The sequence below is a fragment of the Coregonus lavaretus genome, assembly GCF_964263955.1.
Source record: "Coregonus lavaretus genome assembly, chromosome: 1".
Taxonomy (NCBI): Eukaryota; Metazoa; Chordata; class Actinopteri; order Salmoniformes; family Salmonidae; genus Coregonus; species Coregonus lavaretus.
The window spans coordinates 77,881,629-77,894,792 of NC_139988.1; the positions used below are offsets into that span (position 1 = coordinate 77,881,629).

The 13,164-nt window shown below is 40.7% G+C and overlaps 1 protein-coding gene and 1 long non-coding RNA gene across 6 annotated transcripts in view; one reads left to right on the forward strand and one right to left on the reverse strand.

Moving 5' to 3' along the window:
- Window positions 1–468: 468 nt before the first annotated feature.
- Window positions 469–2,923, reverse strand: LOC311132132. 2 transcript variants are annotated; one of them, XR_014613490.1, is made up of 5 exons: window positions 2,873–2,923; window positions 2,668–2,749; window positions 1,860–1,955; window positions 775–810; window positions 469–671 (listed from the first exon to the last, which is right to left on the reverse strand). It is a non-coding gene; the product is annotated as an uncharacterized lncRNA (long non-coding RNA). The 2 variants fall into 2 exon arrangements; XR_014613491.1 differs by having other exon boundaries at window positions 2,668–2,883.
- A 1,476-nt stretch (window positions 2,924–4,399) lies between these two features.
- Window positions 4,400–13,164, forward strand: part of sema4gb (sema domain, immunoglobulin domain (Ig), transmembrane domain (TM) and short cytoplasmic domain, (semaphorin) 4Gb) — a 46,877-nt gene continuing 38,112 nt past the window's right edge. For 3 of the 4 annotated variants that reach the window (XM_084164096.1, XM_084164097.1, XM_084164095.1), the window contains exon 1: window positions 4,402–4,632. The gene's annotated coding sequence lies outside the window, so the exon portion shown is untranslated. Of the gene's footprint in view, window positions 4,633–13,164 lie in introns of all 4 variants that reach the window. The other variant, XM_084164099.1, reaches the window with a different exon arrangement.

Below are 13,164 nucleotides of genomic sequence, written 5' to 3' on the forward strand. Positions count from 1 at the left end.
GTATGAATCATTTCAAATTCTTTAAATTAAGCAAACCAGATGGCACAATTGTCTTGTTTTTTAAAATTTACGGATAGCCAGGGGCACACTCCAACACTCAGACATCATTTACAAACGAAGCATTTATGTTTAGTGAGTCCATCAGATGAGAGGCAGTAGGGATGACCAGGGATGTTATCCTGATAAGTGTGTGAATTGGACCACTTTCTGTCCAGCTAAGCATTCAAAATGTAACGAGTACTTTTGGGTGTCAGGGAAAATGTATTGAGTAAAATGTACATTATTTTTTTTAGGAATGTAGTGAAGTAAAAGTAAAAGTAGTCAAACATATAAATAGTAAAGTAAAGTACAGATACCACAAAAAAAATACTTAAGAAGTACATTAAAGTATTTTTACTTAAGTACTTTACACCACTGTATGCAGATTAAAATATATGTACAATAATGGGACAAGTGTACTGACAATAAGAATGAAGCAACTTCGTTATAACTCAGATGTATCTGCTAAGGGGGCCAGACAATCCATGGCATAGTGTTTATGAACTGATACGCAAAACGAAGCCGGTTTCAAAACTTAGAATTTTTCAATTTAAATTATTATATAAAATTCTTGCTACCAATATAATGTTATTTATATGGGGGTTACAATCTTCCCAGCTCTGCAGATTTGGCTGCGAAGAGACAGAATCATTAGATCATTTGTTTTGGTACTGTCCATTTGTAGCTTGTTTTTGGTCACAGGTCCAGGAATGGCTGAAGGATTGCAATATTTACCTGGAGCTAACCGTGCAGATAGCACTACTGGGTGATCTGAAAAGTCATAGTCAATGGATCAATAATATAATAATACTTTTAGCAAAAAATTTTATTGTCTATTTACAATCTGTAGAAACAATGAGAATAGAAGTGTTCTGAACTTTTGTGAAACATCACAGTACAGTTGAAAAAGATATGGCAAATAGAAATCCAATATGGATGGTGTTAAGAGATAGATGGGAGGTGTTGAATGGAGCTGAAAGATGGGACTAATAACAACAAACAACAACTAATAACAACAAGGTAACTAATGTAAAGCATACTGTTTTCATAATAAGTATATAGGTTATAGGTTGAAAGCTTTTGTGAAAGAGCACAGTTAGAAAGATATGGCATATAGAAGCAAACCGGATGGACATCATGAAAATGATCAGAGAGGTTGAGGGTAGAGGAAGTTCAGGAGTAAAAACAAACAACATAGAATTATTGTAAAATTGACTGTGTCCATAAAATGTATATAGTATGTATAAGCTGGAAGTAGAGACCTAAGCGTTGTTGTTCACTAGTTTACTCCAATTAGGGAAGGGGTGGTGGGGTTGGAAAGTAATAAAGGGAAATATATTTTTTAAAAGGATATGTATGTATGTGTATATGTATATATTTGCAAGAAAAAAAAACATATGGGGGATTGGAAGTGATGCAATTACATTGATGGAAGTTACAATCTATTTGCAATATTAAAGCTGATCTACCCCTGTTGCAATATCTTACCGATGTCAAATAAACATAATGTTTCTTTCCTTTTCTCTGTTGTCCTTGATAGGTGATGGGTTGCTGTTTGTAGCTGCCAGGCAAGAAGAACTGAGTCCATAGATGTCTATCTGAGCAACTACCATCTATGGAATTCAGTTCTCATGGCCAAACGCTCATTTGCAGCATCAGGTAGGCTTGTTGTTTTCCAAAATTACATTGTATTAGTAGACCAGAAAGTAGTACACCAGAAAGGCCAGAAGCAAATGTTTTCATAATGAATTGTTGTTTTATTTGGTAGACATCTTAATAAGAAATGACATAGCACTGACAACATTTAAAACCATACATACCTCTATCTTTGACAGCACATCTTGGTGCTTATGCCCTGTGAGAGTCCATTGAAAGTACAGCGCTAGGGCTGGTTCAAAACCCTCCAAAATCCCCAGCTGGAATGACAGTGAAATGTCCATTAACTGGAAAAAGAGTAGCCACGGTATTTCATGATAGATTTGCAGAGAAAACATTTTACATTTTAGTCATTTAGCAGACACTCTTATCCAGAGCGCCTTACAGTTAGTGAGTGCATACATTTTAAAAAAATATCCACAACCCTGGCGTTGCAAGCGCCATGCTCTACCAACTGAGCTACCCACATGAGAATGAATGAGTCAGGGTTATCTCTAGGCCACTCTCTGAGTCATGGCATACAGACATGTGTGATCAGACAGTCTGTGTGAGTCAGATGAGGCCCAGGGTGGGCACTTGAGTGTGTAGGCCCTACATGGAATAAGACACGTACAACACATACCGTAGGTAGGCTATAGCCTGTTGTGATATGCATGTTGTGGACCAGTGTAAAGTGAATAATTGATCTTTGTCTTTCATTGAGTCTGATTTAAGTCACAACTGTTTAATCTCTCTCTCTCTCTCTCTCTCTCTCTCTCTCTCTCTCTCTCTCTCTCTCTCTCTCTTTCTCTCTAGCAGTACAAGTATGGGGATAAACCACAATAAATGATCAAAACGATCCACTTTACTAAGGTTTTATTTCACTGAATAAAATTAGATAGAGATCAGTCACAAGCAACTGTTAGGGAGACTAGTACAACAATCTTGAACAGCATTGCCATAATAATACAATAGAGAGAATCACTAACTTACCCCTTTACATTTCTCACTGACATTGAAGTTACACTGGTCCCCGGTTGACATTGTCACTGTTACCATGTTGTACAACAGATCCCTGTTGAATGAAAAAGCCTACTTTCATCCAAAGAAAACTATGTTCTGTCTTCAGTTTGACTTCGATTATTGCAAGGCTTTCTGATACATACTAGCATTAGTGTAGGACGAGCTCTCTACATACCCTCTGTGCCATATCTGTCTCTGTGTCTGTCTTTCTACATGTTGAGCCAAGCAGTCACTTCCAATTATGAAGGGAAGGGGTGGGAGGGAGCCTCTGAATCAATACAAATATACAAAGCAGTTCTGAGAATAGAGAAACAGCTGACTGGCTGCCCGGCCCTTGGTTCCCATAAAAATACAAAGGGGATTGCTTGGAGGAGGAACTAGGAATTCCCCCAGTTGAGATTAAACTGTAACATAGTCCAGAGAGATGGGAACTAAAGATGGACTATGGACTGGAGGAAGAAAAACTTGGGATACAATGAGATGTTTTCAGATCATGTCACCCTGTAACCTTTGTGGGTTTTTAAAAAAAATAATTTATTTTTTTGTATGTTTTATTGGATTGGATAGAGATAAAGAGGTAGAGATGAAAGGAAGGGGGGAGAGCCATGCTTGCAGCTGTACACAGTACATGTGATTCTAGAGGCAGCAGCTTAGACCGCTAGATCACCCCAGGGCCCATGCCATTGTTTGGCTTTTTTTATTAGGAGTGTTTTATTGTATTGTTGTAGGCTATAAAATGCTACTGTATGTCTCAGTATGAGGTGAATCCCTGAAAAGGGAGCTATTTGGGCTTTTCTGTCTCTATCTGGGTCTTGTGTGACATTCATTTACTTCCTGAAAACCTATCTATTTTACTTGTATAGCCTCCAAAAACAGGTAATTGCCTCTGGGATCTTAAGTCTCACGCTTATCAGAGTAGGAGAGCTGATTTATTATTTTGCGGTTTGATCAGAATGAATAAGATTTCATGGATGGGGACCTGATCCTAGATCTACATTTTAGCAGATGCTCTTATCCAGAGCGACTTACAGTTAGTGAGTGCATACATTTTTCATACTGGCCCCCCGTGGGAAACGAACCCACAACCCTGGCGTTGCAAGCGCCATGCTCTACCAACTGAGCTACAGGGGACCTGATCTACACTCTTACTCTGAGAGCTTGATACATAGGAGAAACACTCTTTTCACACCACTTCGATTCAGCTACAACCGGAAGTGACTTTTTCGTAGACTTTTCTCTCCAAACTTGCTACGAAAATCTCTTCCAGTCATAGCTGCATCGAAGTGGCGTGAAAAGAGTGTCCCTGATACATACAGTCCCTCTCACTTCAACTCCCATGGTCCCCCAATAGGTGGCGCTCAGTCGATATGTGTGCATCTTTATCATGATAAAGAAATGAATGAAACATGTAAACTGTGAAAACATGACTAAGAGCACCTGATGCAATTTCCAGCATAACCTGTGTAAAATCTATTTAACCTGTCAGAAATCAATCACACACACACATGAATTTATATGAGGGATAATAACATTTATTATATGGATTTGAATATAGTTTAATCGAAGGAGGCTATTATAATTATATATGCTGTAGGCTTTCCAAATCAGGCACACACATTAAGTTTGACCAATTAGTTGCATGTTATCATGTCAGAAGTAGCAAGGATATGAGCATAGAGAGAATTGTTTACAATGGCAAAAGGGGTTTCAAATTCTGATTTGAAACCATTTGCGCATGTTTTGAGAGAGAGAGAGAGAGTGCGAGCGACACCGGTGTACGGTCTAGAATACACATGTGCATGCAGAATACGCTGGTTTTGACAGAGCAGAGGCTGGCATCTGCGCGCGGGACTACGCACCACTCTACCACGCGGGGACTCAACAAATAATTATTATTCAGAAGAGAATTCCCTAGTTTCGTAGAACATTTGCAAGGTAAGATTAACAACATTGTAACTACAGTAGGCTTACTGTACTGTACAATACTCTACCGTAGTCTACTGCTCTATATTGTATTTCGTTCAGTTTACCTATTCAGCCTTGAATGGGGTGTGAGAGGTATGAGACAAATTACAGGCAGGTGAAGGTGACTGAGAATGCGCTCTGCGAGGTGTTCTTTAAAATGCTGCAGTGTTCGTCAGACAGGTTACATTGTGGAAATGTGTATTGCATCGGTGGTGTACTCGGCTAGGATAATTTATTTTAGACGGAGCACATCGCACGGTTATTATTAATATCTGAAAATGTGTGATAACATGGGACAACACCTGCGCGCGTGGAAGAATCGTCAGAAGTTATGTTGGAATGTGTACATTGGGGCGCTGGAATGCACATTAAGCATATGGTTTTGTCTGATCTCGGTAATAATACAAAAAATGTAGCCTACAAAATTGCTATGATATTGAGAACCAGCCTGGTCTCATAGACTAGACCTAACATAGTCAATGTAAATCCGGGACACTCAAATTAGTATGATATGTTATGTTTGATATGGTTACATAAGACAGAAGGTTAATGCCCAAATCAAACAAAAAGCATATTTTTGATGCTCGTGAACGAGCATGTACACGCTGGAATTAGAATGCACGGTAGTGAATGAGCGAAAACAGATGGACTGCGAGCATCAACTTCAAATTAGAAAGCATGCAAACAACAAATGCTGAGCCTTTATATTCATGCATAATGGTCCAAATAATGAAAGATACTGTAGTTTTTAGTTCCACAAAGTGGGTGTGGAAGAGGTGAAAAAAGTGTTGCTATCTATAAATAAGGACAAAACACCTGGTACCGTCAACCTGGATGGTAAATTGCTGAGGTTGGTAACAGAATACATTGTGACTCCTGTTTGCCACATAATTTTCATGTACATTTTAGTCATTTAGCAGACTCTCTATCATCAATTGAAGCCTAGAAGAGGGTGTGTGCCCTCAGACATGGAGGGAGGCAAAGGTCATTCCGCTACCCAAGAATAGCAGGTCACCTTTTAATGGTTCAAACAGCCGACCAATCAGCTTGTTACAAGTGCTTAGCAAACTTATGGGAAAAATGGTGTTTGATCAAATACAAAGTTATTTTACAGAAAACTAATTAACAGACTTTCAGCATGCTTAGAGGGAAGGGAACTCAACATGCTCGGCACAGACACAAATGACTGATGATGGCTGAAAGAAATTGATAGTGAGAAGATTGTGGGAGCTGTTTTGTTAGACTTCAGTGCAGCTTTTGATGTACAGTGGGGGAAACAAATATTTAGTCAGCCACCAATTGTGCAAGTTCTCCCACTTAAAAAGATGAGAGAGGCCTGTAATTTTCATCATAGGTACACGTTAACTATGACAGACAAAATGAGAAAAAAAATCCAGAAAATCACATTGTAGGATTTTTAATGAATTTATTTGCAAATTATGGTGGAAAATAAGTATTTGGTCACATACAAACAAGCAAGATTTCTGGCTCTCACAGACCTGTAACTTCTTCTTTAAGAGGCTCCTCTGTCCTCCACTCGTTACCTGTATTAATGGTACCTGTTTGAACTTGTTATCAGTATAAAATACACCTGTCCAAAACCTCAAACAGTCACACTCCAAACTCCACTATGGCCAAGACCAAAGAGCTGTCAAAGGACACCAGAAACAAAATTGTAGACCTGCACCAGGCTGGGAAGACTGAATCTGCAATAGGTAAGCAGCTTGGTTTGAAGAAATCAACTGTGGGAGCAATTATTAGGAAATGGAAGACATACAAGACCACTGATAATCTCCCTCGATCTGGGGCTCCACGCAAGATCTCACCCTGTGGGGTCAAAATGATCACAAGAACGGTGAGCAAAAATCCCAGAACCACACAGGGGGACCTAGTGAATGACCTGCAGAGAGCTGGGACCAAAGTAACAAAGCCTACCATCAGTAACACACTACGCCGCCAGGGACTCAAATCCTGCAGTGCCAGACATGTCCCCCTTCTTAAGCCAGTACATGTCCAGGCCCGTCTGAAGTTTGCTAGAGTGCATTTGGATGATCCAGAAGAGGATTGGGAGAATGTCATATGGTCAGATGAAACCAAAATATAACTTTTTGGTAAAAACTAAACTCGTCGTGTTTGGATGACAAAGAATGCTGAGTTGCATCCAAAGAACACCATACCTAATGTGAAGCATGGGGGTGGAAACATCATGCTTTGGGGCTGTTTTTCTGCAAAGGGACCAGGACGACTGATCCATGTAAAGGAAAGAATGAATGGGGCCATGTATCGTGAGATTTTGAGTGAAAACCTCCTTCCATCAGCAAGGGCATTGAAGATGAAACGTGGCTGGGTCTTTCAGCATGACAATGATCCCAAACACACCGCCCGGGCAACGAAGGAGTGGCTTCGTAAGAAGCATTTCAAGGTCCTGGAGTGGCCTAGCCAGTCTCCAGATCTCAACCCCATAGAAAATCTATGGAGGGAGTTGAATGTTGCCCAGCGACAGCCCCAAAACATCACTGCTCTAGAGGAGATCTGCATGGAGGAATGGGCCAAAATACCAGCAACAGTGTGTGAAAACCTTGTGAAGACTTACAGAAAACGTTTGACCTGTGTCATTGCCAACAAAGGGTATATAACAAAGTATTGAGAAACTTTTGTTATTGACCAAATACTTATTTTCCACCATAATTTGCAAATAAATTCATAAAAAATCCTACAATGTGATTTTCTGGAATTTTTTTCTCATTTTGTCTGTCATAGTTGACGTGTACCTATGATGAAAATTACAGGCCTCTCTCATCTTTTTAAGTGGGAGAACTTGCACAATTGGTGGCTGACTAAATACTTTTTTCCCCCACTGTAATTGATTATAACCTATTACTGAAAAAAACGTAGGTGTTATGGATTTGCATTCTCTGCCTTATTATGGATTGAGAGTTACCTATCTAATAGAACAGAGGGTTTTCATTAATGGAAGCCTCTCGCATGCAAATTCAGTTGAGTGTGGTGTACCGCAGGGCAGCCGGCTAGGGCCATTATTGTTTTCACAAATGACCTTCCACTGACCTTAAATTAAGCCTGTGTGTCTATGCACGCTGACGACTCAACAGTATACACGTCGGCTGTAACAGTAAAATAAATAACTGAGACACTTAACATAGAGCTCCAGTCAGTTTTAGAATGGGTAACTAGCAATGGGCTGGTGCTAAATATAAAAAAAAAACGAAAAGCATACTTTTTGGGACAAATCACTCGCTCAATGCTAAACCTTATTTAGATCTATTATTGAATAATGTGGGTATTGAGCAAGTTCAGGAGACTAAATTACTGGTTGAAACCGTAGATAGCAAGCTGTCATGGTCAAAACATATAGACTTAATGGTTGCTAAAATGGGAAGAGGTCTGTACATGATAGGACCAGTTGACCAGTCAGTTGACTAGGTTTGTCGCACCTGGACTACTGCCCAGCTGTATGGTCATGTGCGGCAAAGAAGGACATAGGTAAATTGCAGTTGGTCCAGAACAAAGCAGCACGTACAGTATCACACTTTGATGTACACGGAGGGAAAGTGTCAGTAACATGCATGTCAGTCTCTCCTGGCTCAAAGTGGAGGAGAGATTGACTGCATCACTATTGGTCTTTGTGCGAGGGATTGATGTGTTGAAGGTACCGAACTGTCTGTTCAAGCAGTTGGCACACAGTTCGGACACTCATCGGTACAAAACAAGACATGCAACCAGAGGTCTCTTCCCCAGGTCCAGAACAGAGGCTGGGAAATGCACAGTATTAAATAGAGCCATGACTACATGGAACTCTCTGCCACCCCAGGTAACTCAAGCTAGCAATAAAACCAGCAAAGCACCCCCACAGCATGATGCTGCCACCCCCGTGCATCACGGTTGGGATAGTGTTCTTCGGCTTGCAAGCGCCCCCCTTTTTCCTCCTAACATAACAATGGTCATTATGGCCAAACAGTTCTATTTTTGTTTCATCAGACCAGAGGACATTTCTCCAAAAATACGATCTTTGTCCCCATGTGCAGTTGCAAACCGTAGTCTGGCTTTTTTATGGCGGTTTTGGAGCAGTGGCTTCTTCCTTGCTGAGAGGCCTTTCAGGTTATGTCAATATAGGACTCGTTTTACTGTGGATATAGATACTTTTGTACCTGTTTCCTCCAGCATCTTCACAAGGTCCTTTGCTGTTGTTCAGGGATTGATTTGCACTTTTCGCACCAAAGTACATTCATCTCTAGGAGACAGAACGCTTCTCCTTCCTGAGCGGTATGATGGCTGCGTGGTCCCATGGTGTTTATACTTGCGTACTATTGTTTGTACAGATGAACGTGGTACCTTCAGGCGTTTGGAAATTGCTCCCAAGGATGAACTAGACTTGTGGAGGTCTACAATGTATTTTCTGAGGTCTTGGCTGATTTCTTTTGATTTCCCCATGATGTCAAGCAAAGAGGCACTGAGTTTGAAGGCAGGCCTTGAAATACATCCACAGGTACACCTGCAATTGACTCAAATGATGTCAATTAGCCTATCAGAAGCTTCTAAAGCCATGACATCATTTTCTGGAATTTTCCAAGCTGTTTAAAGGCACAGTCAACTTAGTGTATGTAAACTTCTGACCCACTGGAATTGTGATACAGTTAATTATAAGTGAAATAATCTGTCTGTAAACAATTGCTGGAAAAATTACTTGTGTCATGCACAAAGTAGATGTCCTAACCGACTTGCCAAAACTATAGTTAGCTAAAAAGAAATTAGTGGAGTGTTTGAAAAACAAGTTTTAATGACTCCAACCTAAGTGTATGTAAACTTCCGACTTCAACTGTATATCTTGTATTGTAATTTGCACTGTACTATGTATTAGACCTAGATATTGTGTGGATGTACTGATACAGTGAGGGAAAAAAGTATTTGATCCCCTACTGATTTTGATGGTACATGGCCCCATCCATCGTCCCTTTGATGCGGTGAAGTTGTCCTGTCCCCTTAGCAGAAAAACACCCCCAAAGCATAATGTTTCCACCTCCATGTTTGACGGTGGGGATGGTGTTCTTGGGGTCATATGCAGCATTCCTCCTCCTCCAAACATGGCGAGTTGAGTTGATGCCAAAGAGCTCCATTTTGGTCTCATCTGACAACAACACTTTCACCCAGTTCTCCTCTGAATCATTCAGATGTTCATTGGCAAACTTCAGACGGCCCTGTATATGTGCTTTCTTGAGCAGGGGGACCTTGCGGGCACTCCAGGATTTCAGTCCTTCACGGCGTAGTGTGTTACCAATTATTTTCTTGGTGACTATGGTCCCAGCTGCCTTGAGATCATTGACAAGATCCTCCCGTGTAGTTCTGGGCTGATTCCTCACCGTTCTCATGATCATTGCAACTCCACGAGGTGAGATCTTGCATGGAGCCCCAGGCCGAGGGAGATTGACAGTTTGTGTTTCTTCCATTTGCGAATAATCGCAACTGTTGTCACCTTCTCACCAAGCTGCTTGGCGATGGTCTTGTAGCCCATTCCAGCCTTGTGTAGGTCTACAATCTTGTCCCTGACATCCTTGGAGAGCTCTTTGGTCTTGGCCATGGTGGAGAGTTTGGAATCTGATTGATTGCTTCTGTGGACAGGTGTCTTTTATACAGGTAATAAACTGAGATTAGGAGCACTCCCTTTAAGAGTGTGCTCCTAATCTCAGCTCATTACCTGTATAAAAGACACCTGGGAGCCAGAAATCTTTCTGATTGAGAGGGGGTCAAATACTTATTTCCCTCATTAAAATGCAAATCAATTTATAATATTTTTGAAATGCGTTTTTCTGGATTTTGTTGTTGTTATTCTGTCTCTCACTGTTCAAATAAACCTACCATTAAAATCATAGACTGATCATTTCTTTGTCAGTGGGCAAACTTACAAAATCAGCAGGGGATCAAATACTTTTTTCCCTCACTGTATGTAGGCTGTGTGACGTTTTAAATTGATGTGTTTCAGTCCTTGACTAATAATGTTCTGTACTATGTATTATGTTATGTTTCATGTGGACCCCAGGAAGAGTAGCTGATGCTTTTGCAGCGGCTAATGGCGATCCTAATAAATACCAATACCAAGTCTATTTTTCTTGCATCTACGCAAAGTAATGCTGGTAAAGTGAGCAGATAAATTGCCAGAAAATAGACTGTGCATTGTTACGTCTGGAATTGTGACATGTATAGTTAAAAAGTGTGAAACTCGAGGAACTCCGTTCAAGAGAGAATACTGTTATGTAGAAAGAACAAGAGTAGCTAAATTCTTCATAAACTGCTAGTGTGTATTAGCTACAACTCTCCTCACCTTCATGAGCTAACATTACAGGAGGCCGGTACGTTGGCTCCCGTAGGATATATAAGGGGAGTCAAAAGGAACGCACAACAATAATTCACAAGGGCTACATCGCGAACAGAACAAATACAACTGTTTATTATCGATTCTCATGACAATTAAGTTGGCATACGCTACGCAGTGTATGTGAGTTGACGCTCTCTACTCTTGCACTCAAATTTTGAAGTTGTTGACGGCGTGTGGTTTCAGCTTAAGGCAAAATCGAAAGGAGGGTGGTTGGTCGGGATGAATTGGTGGTCGTATAACGTGAACGTCTAGCAACCCAAAGGTTGCGTGTTCGAATCTCATCACGAACAACTTTAGTGTTTTAGATAATTAGCTACTTTTCAACTACTTACTTTTTAGTTACTTTGAAATTACTAAGCATGTTAGCTAACCCTTCCCCTAACCTTAACACTTTACCCTAACCCTAAACCCAACCCCTAGCCTAGCTAACATTAGCTACAAATTGGAACTCGTAATATATCATATGTTTAGCAAATGCGTAACATATTGTACATTTTAGCAAATTCGTAAAATATCATACGGATTGTAATTCAGAACATATCAGACGAAATGGATGATGGACATCCACAAATTAATGCACATCATACTTAAGTAACATACTAAGTATCATACTAAATGGAGTGTCTCGGATCTACATACAGATTTATATGAAATGCTCTGAGACCAGGTTGTGAGAACATATAGCATTCAAGTTTATAGGGAACATTTTCCTGGCCATAGGCTACATTGCTGGGGGGGTGGGGGGATGGTTTAAATAACATCAACATCATGGGTGTAAGGGTTGGTGTGAGGTGTGACCCTGGTGCGGTGCAGGATAGACAGTAGGCAAGGATGGTGAAACAAGGATCTTTACTTGTGGTCCAAAAACCAGGATACAAAACAACGGACTATACACGAAAACAAATGAGGAGCACATAGGTCTCCAAAAAACAGGCTGACAGCAAACAATACGAAATACTAACTCTGACTGGAAAAACACAATGACACAGGGAGAACACTTCTCGAGTACCTGTAACTCTGTCACTGTGATGAGGTGTGAATGAAGGAGTCAGGCGCAGGAGGTAAAACACCAAAGTCCAGAGTTTATTCCGTTTACATAAATAAAACGCACCAAGCGTCAAAACGAAACTATCACAAGGGAAATATTCCACCATGGCAATAACAAATGGAAGAGTAGCTCAACCGAGCTACTTGCTCTCACAAAGAAACAATCACTCACAAAGACAAGGGGAACAGAGGGAACACTTATACACATACTAATTAGGGGAATGAGCACCAGGTGTGTGTGATTGACAAGACAAGACATGACAGGTGGAGTGATGAGAATGGGATCGGCAGTAGCTAGTAAGCCGGTGACGACGAACACCGAAACCTGCACGAACAAGGAGGGGAGGCAGCCTCGGCGGAAGTCGTGACAGTCACGTGATCCGACATTGATACGTACTGCTTGACATCAAGGAACTAGCAGAGAAAACTGAGCAAGGGAACACAGGGAAGTGAGGGCATAAATACACAGGTGAATCAGATAGCCACAGGTGACACCAATATGCAGATAATTAGTCCCGACTGTGAGTGAGGAGGTGCCTAAGGTTGTCGGAGGATGACACCTAGTGGGTCGCTCCGGAACTGCGACCCACTCCTGTAACACATGGGCATCCAGTGCCATCCTCTTCATGTTTGTGTATCACCAACCAATTGTTCAGTACTTTGCCATCAGTGTTAAAATGAAAGAGCGTAGCTACTTTTCCATCGCTAAGAAGGAAATGAATGCCCTAACATGGATTGGCATTTTCTTTCTTTTTTTCCGTATCTCTATCTATGTGACAGCATTGTTAATATGCCTCTAATTACTATGTTGTGGTAATGTTGTGACAATGTTGTGCCAATGTAGTTTGTTATTGGGTGCAATGTGTCAGATAAGGCTAAATACATTGGCTCAACATTCTCACAACATAGTAATAGAGGCATATTAACAATGCTGTCACATGTTAAATTGTCATCCGGTTCAAAGGATATGCTTGATACCCAAATAAGATTGACATAGACATCTCAATAATTCTGTATACAGTTCTTTAGACTTATCCAGAATAGAATGACAGATTATTGGAAACACA